At 40.2% G+C, this 14,405-nt stretch overlaps 1 protein-coding gene across 9 annotated transcripts in view; it reads left to right on the top strand.

Annotated features, from left to right (window-relative positions):
• Positions 1–14,405, top strand: part of plekhh1 (pleckstrin homology domain containing, family H (with MyTH4 domain) member 1) — a 168,726-nt gene that overhangs the window by 111,990 nt on the left and 42,331 nt on the right. For 7 of the 9 annotated variants that reach the window (XM_079692024.1, XM_079692023.1, XM_079692021.1 and 4 more), the window contains one exon: positions 8,592–8,790. The gene's annotated coding sequence lies outside the window, so the exon portion shown is untranslated. Of the gene's footprint in view, positions 1–8,591; positions 8,791–13,924; positions 14,354–14,405 lie in introns of those variants that run through there. The other 2 variants (XM_079692026.1, XM_079692018.1) reach the window with 1 other exon arrangement.

Genomic DNA, 14,405 nt, shown 5'->3' with positions numbered 1-14,405 from the left:
GTGTGTGTGTGTGTGTGTGTGTGTGTGTGTGTGTGTGTGTGTGTGTGTGTGTGTGTGTGTGTGTGTGTGTGTGTGTGTGTGTGTGTGTGTGTGTGTGTGTGTGTGTGTGTGTGTGTGTGTGTGTGTGTGTACCAAAGCCATCAAAGAGCAGAACATTTGGCCATCAACAGAACTGTTGTGTTTGACAGCTGTACAACATATTTTTCTAGTGCTACATAGAGCAATATGTCTGCACCATAAAAAAGCATCTGCAGTCGGTATAAAATGCACTTAAGGCCTTAACCTTGAATCGTTTCTAATTTAAAATGACGAAATAACTCAAGATATATTTCAACATAAGATATTATGTGGAAAACATGATGTGGCGGGTTACCAATTGACATTTTTCCAAAACAAAGAAGGAAAAAGAACATACAATGATAGAAAGTGTTCAAACATGTTCGAGTCCTCGCTGACAATAGTGACATTGATCAGTCAAACAGATGAAGCCGGTCTGCGGTCTGCCGGATGAGAACAAAAATAACATCAAACTCAGAAACATGACGACACATCTAAGTGCGTTACAGTCCGGGACAAAAACAGCGCTGCTTTTGTTTCCATAATTGAAGATTAGAGACAGTAATGGAGACATCTAATTCATCTCACATTATTTTGATAAAGAATTCAAAAACTTTTAAACCTTTTGTTATTCAAAAAAAATGTTTTTATTGAGAAGAAGCATACAAGTGTAAGAAATAGTACAGACTTATTTGGGGTGGAAATCATGCTTCCCATTTTCAAGATAGAAGACAAACATAACAGCCAACAAGAAATAATAAGGAAAAAAAACATAGCATGACAGGAATAGCATGTTTAATGACATACCTAATCATAGTGGGAAAGAACATACAAAATAGTATATAATAACAAATAAATAAATAAACTTAAGTGGTGCAGATGAGCCCAGATTACCTCGCTACCCTTCCCTCCCCGAGCAGTGCCACCCAGCCATTAAAAAAACGATTGTTTGTGCAATGCATTTCAGCCGACCGCCCCCCTTATAAATGAAACCATTGGACCCCACATCCTTTCGAATTCCCCCAGTCTATCTTTTAGGATATATCGAATTCTTTCTAAATGCAGAGTATCAGTCAGAGCCGTAATCCAAGCTTTAAAACTGGGCACATTCTTTGATTTCCATATCAGGAGAATACGTTTCTTTGCACACAGGAGACCGTAGGACAGGAGATGAAGTGGTGCATGTTGAAGTGTGTTACATTGTTCAGATGTGCCCAGTATCACCAACACTGGATCTGGTTGTAGTTGGACTTTAAATGCCTTTGAAAAGAATGAGAATATTGCGACCCAAAAGTTCTGTAGTTTAGGGCATAGCACATAGCTATGAAGTAAGTCTGCCTCTGATTGTTCACATCTCTCACAGATTGGTGACACTTCATGTCGGGCATCTATCCTATTACAGTAGCTTGTTAGTACTGTAGGCACCATTCGTAATCTAAAGGCAACACCTACAAAAAGCCTCTGGAAGTGTGCTTACAGTATTTAAGGGACACTCCGCAGATTTTATACATCAACATCAGTTTTCCAGTCATGGATAGTACTTATCTGGATAAGCACTGGTTATAAATATGAGAGACATGTATGTTTTTAAGGACAGCTAAATCAAAATATAAACTACATTTGCCACTTAAGTTATTATCTCATCTTGAAGCCTTAAAGGTGACCTATCATGCAAAATGCACTTTTGTACGTCTTTTATACATGAATATGTTTCCCTGGTGTTCCAGGGAACTCACCAAGTGTCAGAAAACACAACCCTCTCTATTTTCATCCATACCCAATTCTCTTAAAAAGGGGCTGCAACGGATCTGATACAGACTGATCCAGACTTGAACACTTCTATGACGTCACAGAAGTGGCGCTACGGCTATTGGGCCAACTCCACCAATCAGGAGGAGACAGCCACGGACATTGCCGTTGGAAAGCTCTGGAGACGCTGTAGTACATATGCCAGGCCTGTAGATGGTGCTGTTCTCACAGAATCAGCCCATGCAAAGACAGTGTTAAATTGAGCGAAATGAGGAATGGCTAGAAATGCATGATCTGTTTGGTATTTTGAAAAATAAAAAGTATACATATGCCTTATATAGGTATGGTCCTACACTATATTATTCAAATATAGCATGATAGGTCCACTTTAAAGTAGCCATAGAGAGAGGTTGAGAAATAAAGGGATGAGGCAAGTATGTGTATTCAAAATAAATATAGCACAACAAAGTACAACATTTGCACCTCAGAAATGGTAGTGAAGTATGAAGTAGCAGGAAATGGAAAAAGTACCTCAATATTCAGCTTTAAGTAAATACCTCCTTGGACTTTCTTCACTGCACATTGCCAAAAGCACTTGGTTAATATTATGCACATTTCTGCACAAAATGTCTACTTGTAAAACCGAATAGTGCTTATATTTAATACAAGTATACAATACATATTTACTAAATCATGTTAACGTTTTTTATTCTTGTTATTTTATGTATTTTATCTGCTTTTTTCTTACATTTGTACTTCTTGCTGTAATGTTCATGTTTAGTGTTATGCAAAGAAATTCCTTGTATATGAAAATGTTCTTGGCAACAAACCAAATTCTGATTCTTAGCTGCTTTTCACCTCAAAGGAACATTACAAATGTTGGACACAATCGATTCGTTAACCTTTGAATCCGTTGATTTTCTTCTGTTACTTGGATTTATTCAGAAGCTTTGAGTCTTTCGTGATAGAGAAGCTGCAGATCTGGCGGTCTCGTGTGGTAAAATGAAAAAAGACTGGACATAATGTGCAGTTCCTTCACTGTCCAGCAGAGGACAGCATGTCACTGAAACAGTCAAATCTGTGCTCCCCACCCTTCTCCCGGAGCATCTGTCTCTTTAACTCTTCATCTTCCCTTTTGAGCCCTTTCTCTGTCAGCTTCGCTAAAGTCTCACACATTAAGCCAAACACCATATGGTCTGTATCTTGAGCTGTGTAGCAGAGAGCAGTTTTTCCTTCCTCCCTTATACTGCTGTCTTTACTCTGTTAAAACCATCACTCGCCCCCCCCCCCTCTCTAACATCCACACTCTGTTTTTTCTTCCTCCATTAACTCTGCCTCCCTCAGTCCTTTCTCCTCGCTCATCTGTCTTCCTTAACCACCTCCTCCCACTCCACCTCTCCTCTCTCTTCATTCTTCACCTCTGAAACTATCTTTTTCTTCCTCTCTTCACCCAAATGCTGTCAGTCATTGCCTCCACGAAGGTGACGTCAGCTCTCCGCTCACTGAGATGAAACGAGCCGACGTATTAAAAGACGGTCCAGGTGGGATGAGGCCAACAAGTGTGTGTGTGTGTTTGTTGGATCGTTCTCACCAGACATAATTCATATTTCTCACATTTTCCCCTGTGAAAGAAGATCTAACACTATTAGGATACAGAGCTGATGGTTTTTACATTAGCTATTAAACTCGAGGTTCAGCACTCAACTCACTAAACTTTGTTATTATATTTATAGGTGCAGTCATTGTTTGCATTTATTAGGCACTATTTTATCTCTGGGACCTTTATCAAGCTGTTTTATTCGTTGTGTGTGGGTGGTCAGAATTATTGTAATTTTATGTTTCTATCATGTGCACAGATTTCTCACAAATTCGAAACAGTCAACTGGTGAATTTTGATCTAATTCTAAGGGTATTTTCCTCGTTCCTATCCATAAATAACCACACGACAACCATTTAAAGCCATAGTAGCAGGCTTTAGGGAGAGTAACTCGCACATTTGGACCTGACTGATTATTTGAACAAGTATTGACATGAGATTCGGTCGATGATGGATCAGAATAATTTTGATGATCCTCCGACTTTTCATCTGGTACCAGAATGAGTTTGACAGTTTTGCTTTTTAGGAAAGATGTCTTCGATGGATTGACATACAATTTAGTAAAGACATCCACAGTATACATGTATTAAGCTACTAAAATAACTGTAATGATCCCCTGCCTTTTCTTTGAAGGCCATCATCAGTACTTTGGTTTATAATTCATTAGCTCCAAAACAAAAAGCATTCTCACTACTTCAAAGCTGTACTGTTTGTCGAATGTTAGCATGGTACTGTTAAACCCAAACTAAGATTGTTACCTGCTCACATTACATCAGCATGTTACTATTGTCATTGTAAGCATAATGAGGTTAGCATGCAGCTCCGAGTACAGATGTGCCTTATTACAGCTTCACAGAGCGGCTAGCATGTCTGTAAACTCTTTAGTCTCTCTTCTAAATTCACTTATTTTAAAATCATAAACCGAGTAATTGTGTTTAAAAGTTTTTGTAGGAGTCGGCTCCAGTGGCCCACATTAAGGTATTTGCATTACCACGAGTAAAGGGGTGCAGGGTATCAGTGTGTTTTGGTCTCTTGAAGTCCTGCCTGGCTCTCCTGTAGATCCTTGAACAACAAAGTCAGTTTGGTATGTGTTTACTCAAAGCCGCCCTCAGTGTCTCCTCTTCTCCTCTGCAGAGGTTTGCTGGCTGATAACACCTCTCAGCGCTGACTGACCGAAGCGATTTACAGCTTCATAAACGTCTGGTTTGGAGATGTGCTTCCCTTCACGAGGTCATTTTCAGCTGTTTTCTGCTCTGTCGACACGTCGAACCACCAGCGACGAGGAGCAGTCTGCAGCAACAGCATCTGGGAATGTGTGGCAGAGATGCTAAAGGAGTGTTTATGTGAAGCTTACATGCCAAATCAAGACGCTGTTATCGTTAGCATGTGTGTGGTATGTGTGATGCCCCTTAAGAAAACCAGGATGTCTCAGTGCTAATTCTTTTGTAGGGCAATCACACTCTTTTATGTCTTCTTCTAAAAAGACATCCCACTTTCAACAGGTGTCACATACAGTGGAAAGCAGTGTGTTCATGCTTTGGTTGTAAGAAGGTGTGTGTGGGCCTCACACCTTCTGTTAGTGCTCACCTTTGCACCAACGACAGATGTATCCCCGAAGGACCTGCAGAGGAAATGGAGTTGAGTAATATATTTTATGAACAGACATCATGGTAGTGATTATGTCAACTTACTCCCCCGTGCGTGAGATAGAAAATAGCTCCATTGCCCAGAATGCCAATGTATTTTAGGCCCAAAGAGGCACATTATCAACTATTCATTGATAAGAGATAAGTTACAAATTGTTTCCTATCTGGTTCATCCAGGTGTATCTTGTAACTCTTTAAAGGTGTCCTGGCCATAAGGTTTGGAACCACTGGACTGAAATGACTGTTTTAAGTTCTTGAAATGAGTTCTACCTTGTGCAGCTACAAAAGGAAAATGTTGCTTATGCATTGATACATGTAAAGTACTTTTATTTCTACACTCTAGGATTTAAAACGCAGGACTTTTTGTGTGCTAAAAGCGTTTTTGCTTAGGTAAGCATATGTTTTTCTCATATAAAGTTAGAAGTCGGAAAGAAACAGCTCCCATAAAAGTGATTTAAATGTCACCAACATTGAATTCATGCTGGTGCTTTTCTTTAAAAACGATGGCACCCTCACATCCTGTCTGCCTGGGTCAAAATGAGACGCTTATCAAAGCTGGATCTTATCATCTCTTCATGCACAACACTCTCACTCTGCGGCTGACAGCCAGTCGCCAGTCGCCCCCCCCCCCCCCCCCCCAGAGGAGCGGAGCCTTCAGGCTGCAGAGTCACCGTTTACAATGCTGGGTTTTCTCCATTTCATGCTCTCATACTCTCCATTGTCCCCGAGTTTTCACAGCTCCCCATCCGTAGGGCTTCAAAAGATCATGTGACATTGCCTCATCCTCTGTTTGCAAAACGCCCTGCTTTTCTACCTCCACCCTGTTTTACTGTGCTTTTTCTCCAAATTTCACAACACAGATTATGCACGCTATCTGGAATTTCACTCTGAAATCTCTCACTCAGTCATTCTTCGCCTCATTGCGCTGTTTCCCACTTGATTCACGGTTTCCCGCTGTAAACAGAGAGTGTATTGTGCCTGGACAGATCTTGTCTGTGCTCGGTGTTGACTGTTTGGTCTTTGGGAATCAGCATGATGGATAGAGATCCACTCGATGCCTGCAGTGTGTGAGCGGACGCTTCCACTCACTCTCTCTCATTCTGTTTTGACAGTCCTGCAAACAACAACAGTGTTTGGTTCAGTGCACTCCGCCTGCCCTTCTTCCCCTTTCAGTAAGGACACTGAATGTGGTGTCTTACTTATAAACGGGTTTCATTTTTTCTAAGTATTTACCATTTCTGTGCAAATGTTCCTTGGAGTCAAAAGGCCTTCTTGTAAAGATACTTCAAAAACACGTATTTACTTCCTGGTTGAAAGTTAGTTGAGAAGTGTGTACCATTATTCGACTAGAACTATAGCAGCAGTTAGTTTAGCCTTCTTTCTTGTCTCTTCATTCAAACAGAAGTGTTTATATAGGATCACTTGTAAATGTTTGACACATATTTGCTTGTACGAAAAAAAAGTGTCAGAATTACAATTTAACATTTTAAAGGAGAACAACCAGCAGAGATTTCAGGAAGTTACTGGTCCTGAGAAATAAATAGTTCAGCACATAAAACCGCTTACATACAACATATTAAGAGCTTTAGAGTTGCTTTAGTTCTTTTTGTTTAGCTTTAGACAGAGCCAGGCTAGCTGTTTCCCCTTGTTGTCAGACTTCTTGGTAAGCTAAGCTAACTAGCTGCTAGCTAAAGCTTCATACTATACAGTATGAGGACAATGTTCCTTTAAGCGTTCTGCCCTGAAACAGCTGCATACAGTATTATCTTTTTAGGGATAGCTTGATGATAAATGAGACCACCACGGCTGCAGGGTGAGAAGGTTCCTCATCTAAATGCTATTCAGCATCGCCGCTGAACTCTTCCCTCTGCGGCACATGTATGTTTTCTTAAAGGAAAGTCAAACTCCCAATTGCATAATCCAATAAGTGGATAGAGCTCTTAAAGTATTTTTTATGACACGAGGGGCTTGTCAGAGTGAAATCTTTCCTGACTGTTGCTGTGATTTTTGTGACCGCAGCAAGTGAACGTGGCTAGTTTCGCAGCTTTAGTCGGGTTGGATAACTGTATTCAACAATAGCGGAGTAGTGGTTTGTGGATTGGCTGAGATTTATTCACTGGATCACCTCTCTATGATTCAAGACCACGTGACTTTGCTTCGTTAAATAGATTTTTACAAGGCTGTGCCAACCCAGTCTCACGGCATTTCGTGTTATAATCACAAAATGTAATCTATTGATTCGTGTTCACCAACACGATTTTCCCATTTTCTTCGTGACACACAGAATGATTTTAAAAGCAATGTATTTCTATTGGTAGTGTGTTTCGTGCCTGCACCACAGCTTTTTGTCCGGTCGGGTCTTGGAAGACCGGAAGCTGTGTGGTTCATAAAAACATTTTCTTGCTCAATATCAAGCCACGATTATTGTTTTTATTTTAAATTGTATAATGTCGGACTTTTTTTGCCGTCCTTGAAGAAAATAAATGGGGCTCAGAATACTGAAATCTGTATTTTTTCAATCTTTTTTTCCTTCTAATTTGTTATTATTTGGTGCAGGCACGAAACATACTACCAATAGAAATACATTGCTTTTAAAATCGTTCTGTGTGTCACGAAGAAAATGGGAAAATCATGTTGGTGAACACGAATCAATAGATTACATTTTGTGATTATAACACGAAATGCCGTGAGACTGGGTTGGCACAGACACACTTGCTTATTGTTTACACATTGCAGACCCACATATGTCTTTTAGAGATACACACACGTGCGTGCAGTCCAACATGCAGCTTTATGAAATGAGTGTTATTGTGGAGCGGCTACACAGTCATCACTCTCTGGATCTGTCATTTAAGGATCACGCTCTGACCACACTCACACTGTGCCTCCACAGAAACTCTACAGCACTCAACATGTTTTTTTCAATTGCTGCCTATGATGTTGACATCCCAAACTCTGGCTTTAATGTCTATAACACATGCCAGTATAAAGTCCAACAGTATGCACGCTGAAACAAATCATTGGTTTGAAAAAAGGGCCATGTTTGAGTCAATATACTGACATAATACTGGTGCAACTTAACACAGCAGCAAAGGTTGTTTTGAGCTAGTGTTATTTTGTATGTACAGTTGGGTTATTTACCCAGACTTAAATATGGTTATTTTAACCATGTTTTATACACAATAAGCAACATTTTCACCTTTAAAGCGAATGACAATGTGAATTAAATTAATTAAGATTACATTTAATTGTATTATTAAAGCAGTTGTTCCAAACAGAAGTGCATTTGCAGCATGTGTGTATGCAATCAATTTGACACATATGTGGAACTTACTTTTGCTTCACTCTCACCGCTCTCATAGTGTTGATTTCAGCCACAGCAAAATCAACTGTACTCTACCTGCTCAACACCAAACAGAAACACACCGTTAGAGACTATATTTGGGAACATTTCGGAGCATTAAGAGGGAAAAGAGACAGATATATTCAGGGGTTTTTAGAGTGTGGTGTTTGAGTTGTGTTTCTGCTATTGCCTTTCCCAGCAGTGGCCAGAAGCGAGATGACCTCTCTTCTACCTGCAACACCAGCTTTTGTTCACTTGGAGCCACACTGCCGCTCATCAAGCAGACCACACACGGAGAGAGGAGGAAGCACGCCGTTGAAAAATAAATACAGAGGAGAAAGAGGCAAAGGGGAGAGGAGTTGACGGTCTTGTTATCACAGAGGGTGAAAAATGAAATGGTGAGTAGTTTTTTCCGCCATAAAAACTCATTATGTATGTTCACCTCCCCCTCCCCCCATGAGTGTCCAACATGTTATCCTTTACATCTCTAATCCGAGCTGCTGTCCTCTGTCTCATAATGTTGCTGTGAAAGTGAGTTTGGTTTATTTTCTTTTTATATGGAGTTCCCATCATGCTCCACTCCCTCTGTGGTTCCAGCGCGGCTGGCCAAATGGCAATAAAATGCTCAAAGGACATCAGAGAGGGAGACCTATTTGTTAGCCTAACAAAGTCTCCAGTGGTTAAAGAGGGCCGTCAACATATGAGAGGAAGGGATAACGCTCTGCTTCAGTGATGTTGTGAGGGCTAAGACAAGTGGCCGAACAACAGCCGCGGAGAAGCCTCTAACCAGAGCTCGGGTCAAAAGACAGTCAACCGATCTTTGACATCTGAATTCTGACGTCTTAATTTATGTTGTGGGACGCTTCTTTTTTTATATAAACAAGGTCAATTTAAACTCAAAGTTCTGAAAATATCCAAATAACAAATAAAAAAACAACTCAAATAAAAGCAGCAATAAAAAAAAAGCATGCAAACTCATCATAAAAACTTTTTCAACTGCTGTGTTGGCTCAAATGATGGCTTTAAACTGCGAGTGGAATGAGTGAGTCTATGTTGAGATTTTCCTTAAGCGTTTCCATTTGGATGTGAAGTGAATGAAAACTGAAAGCAGATTTTCCTCGTTTTATTGTGGTGAATGGGACTTTGAAAAGTAAACAGTCCTGACAAATCTACATTAATGTCTAACCTTTGTCTCGCTGGCTCACTTATGTCCACAAAGAAGACTTGTTTTATGAAACTGACAGACTGTATGTGTTTTACATATTGGTCCAGTCTGTCACCTAAGACGATACAACAGAAAACTTCAAGACAGAGGGTGATATCACAGGTATGGATCAAATACTGTATGTATGTCATAGTGTAGCATCTTATTTTAATCTAAAATAGGCGTATAAAGTAGAAGAACTAGAAGTAGAGCTCAGCTAATTAAGCAATACTGTATGTGTCAATACATGTTACAAAGTACTACTCAAGAAAAGTAATAGGATACAGCTGCCATTACTATGTTTCTGTTTCTGTCAACATATCCCCCAAAAAATCAACAATGCAATTAGACAGGGCAGAAATACCTACTTTTAGTTTTGAATAAACTCTAAATAAGTTCCTTAAACTGCTGGGAACTGCACTTCTTAGCAAATGTTGTTTAAAGGTTACTAAAAAGTGCTTTTTGGAATATTTTCAGTCATGGTTTTGGTGTTTCTTTAAAGTATTTAAGACAGTGTATGTGTCATTGACTCAAAATGAACAACATTGCCCATGTACCTCATACTGAAGGCACATTACAGCCAGTACAACTCTGTCCCTCACTGATCACTGTCACTGATGGTTTTTTGATGGTTTTAAACATAGGCTGTGTCAGGCTTTTGCAACACGGAATATGCTTGTAGAACTAATGAGTTGCTGGATTTAGGATATTACTGTACCAGACTTTTTCTTGAAAGACAGATTCAGTTATTAAGAAGAATACCAAGTATAACTAATTTGAACTGGTCATAGATGAGCTCAGTTCATAGTATACAGTATGTGCATAAGAGCCTATATTGAATATTGCCTTTTCTTAAGAGATATTGTGAATGGGGGAAATAGAGGGATATAATGGACATTCTTTTCTCGACCTGACCTGTCTGCAAGTCTTCAGAATTATGACATATCTTAGTTTCAGTTCTGACGCTTTTATCAAAAGGGACTTACAATGACATTCTCCTTGGAGTAACTAAGGGCTAAGTGCCTTACTCAAGGGCACACGAGTGGTGGTGTTCCAGGCGGGATTTGAACTCACAACTTTCCGACCTTCAGCCCACTTCAATATCCATTAGATCACCACTATACTATACCCAGTTTAAACCATTGTAAGAGCCCACATTAATCTGCAGACACTTGGTGAAACTGGCCTTAAGCTCCCTCTCCTCTGTCCTGCCTCCCCCTCACTGCAATGGCAGCCTTGCCCGAGAATAGGCATGTAAACCATGGAGGCCTGACACCATTTGTTTTGACTGAGAGCACTGAGGCACTGACTGATTGTGAAACACAGGGCAGAGCCTTTAGCCTCACAAGCTGTAACGACGAAGTCCCCGCTGTAAACTCAGCCCTCCCACTTCCAGAACGGACCTTTTCCAGGATGGAATTTGGAAGAATTTCTCCTACGAAAGGTGCAGTTTATCATATCCGAACATTCTCATAAACACAGCGGAGAGGGTGTTCCTCAGCATTGTTACAGTGAGTCTGAGGAGTCCACACCCATTAGAGTCAACTTGGTACTTCTGCCGTATCAGTATTGTGAATGAACAAACAACGCTCTAATCACCACTTTAATCACACTTCGTTTCCCATTAAAAGTCAATATTAAATAAAGCCTCTAAATAGTCTCACATTGGCACTCAAGTTGTGTAAACTAAGTGGCACTTCACATATTGTCTAAGTAGTATAACAAGGGCTGTTAACAAAATACAGTTCAAATAAAGCTTGAACCAGATGTGGTTCACCAAAGACATTTCACAAACATTTAACCCATACTAGCTAAATGTCTGACACTAAACGTTAATGACAGAATAGCTGTACTTTCTATGTATTACTTTAAAGCAAATGTTTGATGAGGCATGCTCACGCACTAAATGTATATATTGTAAACATCAGGATGGTAGCATTGTCATTGTGTACCAGGTTTAAAAGAGCACAATGAAACACAGAGCAAGAGCAAGGAATTAAAATGAATACCAATGTACAAGAGTGCAAATGTGTATAAGGGAACAGCAAAGAATGCAGCCAGAGTGCTAAATGCTATTAGACATATTAATGGGGTGGGAGGATTGGATGAGGATTCTTGGAGGAAACAATGTCCAAGCTAAAACTCCTTCAGGGGTGGGGTCCTGGCAGTCCAATGTGCATTAGATCTGCCTGTTATAAATGTCCAAGAAGTTCGCCTGAACCTCCGACAAATCGTACTTGCTATCTTCAGAAGACTACCAAGTCTGTTGTAACTGTTTATATATACAGTCTATGGTTGTAACAAATGCTGCCAAACTGCCCTTTTTAGCATCCATACATGTTAGAAAACGATCTACAGTAACTAACGTGCTACAGAAATACACAGGTGCCCTTTGAAGCGGTTTAACAGAGTATTTGTGTTGCTGAAGCTTTTATATGTGACCTTTTTCCCATGTCATACAGTATCCAGTTTTTGCACACACCAGCAGCTGAGAATAAGATGTGTAGTTATTTGTGTGTTCTCTGTCTGGCTTCATGCATGTATTCGTGTTACTTTTGTCAGTGAACGCAGCAGGGCGTGTCATCATAACCACTGCATGCTTGTTACATTAACACACAAACTGGAAAAAAGAAAAGAAATCATGACATACTTCCATTTCAGACTATATTATAATTCGATTCAAACGTTCCCTTCTTTGTATTACACTCTGTTTTACTGCTGTGACTTTGTGTCTGATGCTATGTGACGCTAAAAACATAGGCGAATTATTTATTTGCGTGACGCTGTAGACAGAAATGATCAAATGTTCCACATGGAGATGTGCGAAGGGGAGAAACCGATCTTCCCACCAGGGCCACAAGTCTGCCTTTTTGATCAGGCCTCATTTGTTTCTAAACTACACTTCTGATTAAAACAGCTTGACTGGGAACTGTTTCTGACATTTGAGGGAATCCTTGGGAGATTTAGAGAACAAGGGTTAGGATACTCAGCCCTAAGCACACTTGTATTTTGTTGGTGTGGTTTTAAACCTTCCCAAATTATCCCCTCACAATTATTTTACCACTCAGATAATGATTCATTACAGTTGCAAAGCTCCACATAGGGATTTAACAACATTTGATTCCAGTAAAGCCCAGCCTGCAAGCCTTGCCAATAAACAAACATACTGTAATTAGGCTACTTAAAACCCAAAAGTTTGACTTCTCAATGCTTAAGCATCATGGTGGTCTTGATTGTTAATCAGAGGTAATATAGGGCAGTGGCGGACTGGGATTAAGAATCAGCCCGGGCATCTCCACCAGCCCACTTCGGTACCGCTAGTAAATTGTCAAGGGGTGGGGTGGGGGGCATACTTGTCAACCCTACCGATTTTCGCGGGAGACTCCCGATTTCATTGCCCTCTCCCGGTTTCCTCCCGGGGTCATATTTCTCCCGCATTTCTCCCGATTTCTGACAAAATCAGATTTACTCAGGACTGTTTCCACTCGGACTTTAATACAGCTACACCATTGTTTGGTTTCCATGGTAACACGTCTCTTTAGTAGCGCGCGCAACTGAAAGTCTGAGAGGGTGAGGAAGATAGTCACAGAAAACAGAACAAGAATCGACAACTTCGTCCCGAACGTCCCGATGGTCAGTCCGCCACTGATATAGGGATCTGACTGCTTTAAATTACCATAAAGATCCCCTCCACTAAGAAATGTGTTTAGAGTATTGTTTGCTTCATTTGCATTTCCGTAGATTTGATTTTGTTTAAGTGAGGGAGATGTGCTTTTATTAAGTTGTAGCCATAATAATATATAAACATCTATTGGCTGGATTGCCATTAAATGTTGTAAAGACATGGTTATAAGACGATGTATCCAAATACCTGTGTAGCTTCTCTAACATTTCCTTAAGAGCCATAATGAAGAGACACATTAGTCTTCTCAAATGTCTCACACGTGATGAACAATAGCTTTTTAATTGAACTATTTCAGTTTTTATTCAAATTATAGTTATTTTATGTGTTTACATGTCTGAAAGGGATATTTTATGTGTCAAAGCATCATAATTAGATTTGTTGCCAAGTATATTTGGAGATACATGGCATTTGTCTTCGTGTTGATATAACATTAAGAGTCAAGTCAAGAGACATAACATATTATAGAAACATTTACGATATAAAATATGAAAATAATAAAGCAAGTAGGTTGATGTTTTGAAAGCCACAGTTGTACGTTTTTTTTGCAGGAATGTGAAATATTCTGACCAAGGGATTTGGAAAAGTTGTGTATAAGTTGTAAAAGTATAAAAATATAAAATGAAGGGCGGTATGGTTTCTTGTGTGAGTCCATAGGGCAACAGACGTTTCCCTTCAGCGCAAAGAAATCCTCAGTGTTTACATCCTGAGAGAAAAAAGAAAAACTCGGGCCAGCCTAAATGCAATATCCTGAGCAGCTCCTGCACACAAGGGGGCCTGACTCCTGCAGAAACCTGATCCGCATTGGGCCCTTTAAAGGAATATGGGATGAGTCTGTTGAATGGAGCTCAGAGTGAAGTCTGCACAGAAAGCGAAGGACGAGCAGCAGCGGGACGGAGGTTGGACACAAGACATGAAACCCTGAGAGGAAGAAAAAAGAAATGAATGAGCAATGAGAGCGGAGAGAAAGTCGACGGAGTGAAGAGGAAGTTATGAGCCGAATTGCGACGAATTACCGGGGAAGGTGTCTGTGAAAGCCGAGTGAAGGGGGAGGAAGAGACAACAAAGTCACAAGGTAAAGTTTCTGTGAAGGACTTCGCTGCTGTGGAGCCCATTTATCTCTTCGC

Source organism: Notothenia rossii (assembly GCF_949606895.1).
Source record: "Notothenia rossii genome assembly, chromosome: 7".
Lineage (NCBI taxonomy): Eukaryota > Metazoa > Chordata > Actinopteri > Perciformes > Nototheniidae > Notothenia > Notothenia rossii.
This window is presented reverse-complemented; position numbering and strand designations above follow the sequence as displayed.